Raw genomic sequence first — 4,133 nt, forward strand, 5'->3', positions numbered from 1 at the left:
GGATTGCTTAGTTGAGCTAGAGATAACAATATTTGTGTCCATACTATTTCTAAATAGGCTTTGGCTATCCTCACTTGAGTTTGTGGAAGAACTCCTACATGGATGATCTCTTCAATATTGTATTTTCTTTTTCGTCCAGTGAGGAAAAGGGTGGCCACACTGCTGGGGTGCCCAGCCTATGCCACTCTGTCTCTCCCATTCTGAAATGATCCTAATATCCCTCACATCCTAGTATTGCATTGGCTGAGCCACTAGGAGGAGAGCTAGCAGCATACCCAACCCTCTCCCTTTCAAAAAATAAGAAAAAAAAGGACTCCTATGTCTATGCGTAGGGATCATCGACCATGCAACCAGGTAGCATTCCATTTCTGTTTCCCTTTATTTTATTTTTTTAATGGGGGTTTTGATATATTCTTTTAGTGCAATTTTTTTTTTTTTAATGAAATTATTATTTGTTGTCATTATTTTTTAGTACAAGTTGATGTCAGCAAAATGGTGTAAACTCCAAAGTGAGGAACAACCACAGCAGACACTAAATAGCAGACACAGGTGAGAAACTCTAAGATTCAGTGTTAAGTATTGGAACTACATTGTATTGCTTGACTTGAGAAGATTATAACCTAGTGGTTTATATATATGGCCTAGATAGGAATCCACATGATTGGAAACTCTATCTGATAAGGAGATATAATAGGAGTAGTTATATTAGAATACAAACTCTATGAGAGGATAGGATTTGATATCATATGGAACTCTAATGAGGCAGGAGTCTTAATAGGATGTAGAGGTTGGCAATCAGTGAGACTCCTACAAAATAAGAGAAGATAGGCTAGCATAGGAAGTGATAATGTCCGAGACAGAGTGGAACTCAAACTCTTGCTGATACACCCCCTCAAGGTGAGGATTTGGGTGCTCGAATCCGTAGCTTGTCTTAGAGGGAAGAAAATCGTGCCTGGCGGAGGGCCTTCATTAGAATATGCAAAGGATAGGGCTTCCTTAGTGTGGGAGGCAATTAAGAGACTCATTATTGAGGCATCCTGTTCACGCCAAACTTTAGCTGGAGTAGCATCCTGAGGGCAACTTTGATCATCAAGTACATAATCATATGAGTTGAGGGCCTTTATTATTGAGGCGTCCTATTCACACCAAACTTTAGTTGGAGTAGAATCCTGAGGGCAATGGATGTTGCCTAGAACATAATCATATAGTGATTGAAGCGTCTTTTTCATGCCACAATGTAACTTAAATAGTATCGTGAGGGTACTGTTGGTCACCAAGAACATAGTCAAATAACCTAAAAAAAAAAAAAGGAGTACCGAGAGAAAAGAGAAGAAAGCGAAGAATAAAAGAAAATTTAGTTCAGGTTGATGCTCATTGGAGCTTTCAATTAGATCATCAATGGAAGTAGGGTTGGCCATAATAGTATAAAAAAAGCCACAGGACAGCAAGAGATAATGTAGAAGATAAAAGAAAATTTTGGTTTAGGGGTGAGGCTCATTGGAGCATTTGACTCTTGAATGACAGCAAACTCGTTGGAGCTTTTGAGACAAATAAGTATATTTGTATTAGAGGCGGTAGTAGTGATTGATGGTGGTGGATTGGTAGACATCATGGAGATAAGAGGGATTAACTAGAACAATGGAAGAAGAAAGTAGCAGCAACTAGCGGCAATGGGAAGTGGAGATAACTGAGAAGAGAAAAAAATATTGGGATCGATGGGAGTTGGCCCTAGGCGCTCTGATACCATGTTAAGTATTGGAACTACATTGTATTGCTTGACTTGAGAAGATTATAACCTAGTGGTCTATATATATGGCCTAGATAGGAATCCACATGATTGGAAACTCTATCTGATAAGGAGATCTAATAGGAGTAGTTATATTAGAATACAAACTCTATGAGAGGATAGGGTTTGATATCATATGGAACTCCAATGAAGCAGGAGTCTTAATAGGATGTAGAGATTGGCAATCAGTGGGACTCCTACAAAATAAGAGAAGATAGGCTAGCATAGGAGGTGATAATGTCCGAGACAGAGTGGAACTCAAACTCTTGCTGATAAAACACCTCCCATCTCCCAGAACTCTCAAAATACTGAAAACAGTGAAGCCAATTACTAAACAGAATGCCAGTGATAGGTTTTGGAACAGCATGCGTGCCAATCCCCCCACCAGACTTTCTCACTTCAACTTTCATGGAAGCCATCAAGGCTGGTTACAGACATTTTGACACTGCTGCTCTCTACAACACTGAAGAGCCCTTAGGCCAAGCCATTGCTCAAGCCCTCCAGCAAGGTGTGATCAAGAACCGCAAAGAAGTTTTCGTTACTTCGAAACTATGGTGCTCTGATACACATCATGATCTTGTGCTTCCAGCACTCAAGAAAACACTCAAGTAACTGTCCCTTACTGAAATTTCAATTACAGTATAAATGCATGAAATGTACAAATCTATGTATATATATATATATATGTATATACTTAGTAGGAATTGGTTTCATGTTTGTGATAGGAAACTTGGGCTTGACTATGTGGATCTCTATCTGATACAATGGCCATTAAGATTGAAACAAGGAGTAACCAGCTACTATTTCAAGAAGGAAGATTTACTTCCACTTGATATCAGAGGGACATGGGAAGCCATGGAAGAGTGCACTAGACTAGGCTTAGCAAAGTCAATTGGGGTCAGCAACTTTTCCATCAAGAAGCTCTCTCAAATTCTAGCCCATTGCACTATCCCTCCTGCTGTGAATCAGGTAAGTGACTGATACCCACCATGATTTTTGGCCTGAAATCATCTGTTGATTGATAAAGATGATGATGAGGTTGAAACTGCATCAGGTAGAACTGAATCCTGCATGGAAGCAGAGGAAGCTGAGGAAATTCTGTTTTGAGAATGGGATTCAAGTGAATGCATGGTCTCCTTTGGGAGCAAATGGGGCTTTTTGGGGTTCCTTTGCAGTTATGAAGAGTCCAATCCTCAAAGAAATAGCCATGGCAAAAGGGAAGAGCATTGCACAGGTATTAAAAACTCACAACACTTAAATCCTATGTTCTCTCTCCTTCTTTTTTTTGAGAAGAGCTGTGTGTGTGCAGATTTCCCTGAGATGGATAGATCAACTAGGAGTCAATCCAATTGTGAAGAGCTTCAACAAGGAAAGGATGAAAGAAAACCTCCAAAATCTTCAACTGGGAACTTACTAATGAAGAACTCGATAAGATTAACCAAATCCCACAATGCAGGGGATTTTCAGGAGAAGCATTTGTATCACCACAAGGGCCTTTTAAGTCAATTGAAGATCTCTGGGATGAACTCTAAAATCTTGCACCTCCATTTAGGAATTCACCACACAACCAAGTATGGATCTTGCTCAACATTAGTAGTTAGTGGTAATGAACACCAGAAACCACTCATGTTGCAAACCATGTATTCAATCACCTCCCCCTTCTTCCTTGAAAGATTGGTTACAAGTTAACTAAGTAGTAAATCTTTCTTCAATTTTTCTGAAATTTTCAAATTCCACCTAATAGTAAATATAGTGAACTGAAATGGCCTAATGGTTTGATTGACAAAGTTACTTCTTGGGTAAATCTCATCCTCCTCAAGAGGGGTCATTGCAGTCACCTAATTAAGAAGGTAGCGGTTAAGGTTAAATAGAGATGAGTAGCTTGTAAGGAAGAGCAGAGAGTTCTTAGTTACAGAGGTCTTCTTCCATTTTAAGGAACTTCTTAATTTCAAGACTCTTGCACTTTCAGTTTCAGGGTTTTCTTTCAGCTCTGAGTAAGAAACTTGGGGAAGCGAGCTTTCAAAACAATAGCACATGTATGTATATAAAATACTGTAACCATTACTGTAAAAATATGTTGACCAGCTAAGTTTTGCAGGAATTCAAAGTCAAATGGTGAAACCCAATGAGCTAGCTTGTTTCATGCATGATGCATGCATGGACCTCCAAAAGCCCTTTTGAAATTTGAAGTCCCACTTTCGAAGGGTCCTTAGGTCTAGAGGAGGGGTGGAGAGGAGGTGGGTACTCAGGTCTATGTGGTCCAATCCAGGATCTCAAGGGTATCTAATTCCAAAAAAGATACAAAAAACAGCAGAAATAATTAATCATATTAGAAAAACTATCCACT

At 39.3% G+C, this 4,133-nt stretch overlaps 1 pseudogene; it reads left to right on the forward strand.

Moving 5' to 3' along the window:
* The first annotated feature begins 2,067 nt into the window (after positions 1-2,067).
* LOC122080291 lies at positions 2,068-3,474 on the forward strand (annotated as a pseudogene).
* The last annotated feature ends 659 nt before the right edge of the window (positions 3,475-4,133 follow it).

The sequence above is a fragment of the Macadamia integrifolia genome, chromosome 1 (assembly GCF_013358625.1).
Source record: "Macadamia integrifolia cultivar HAES 741 chromosome 1, SCU_Mint_v3, whole genome shotgun sequence".
NCBI lineage: Eukaryota > Viridiplantae > Streptophyta > Magnoliopsida > Proteales > Proteaceae > Macadamia > Macadamia integrifolia.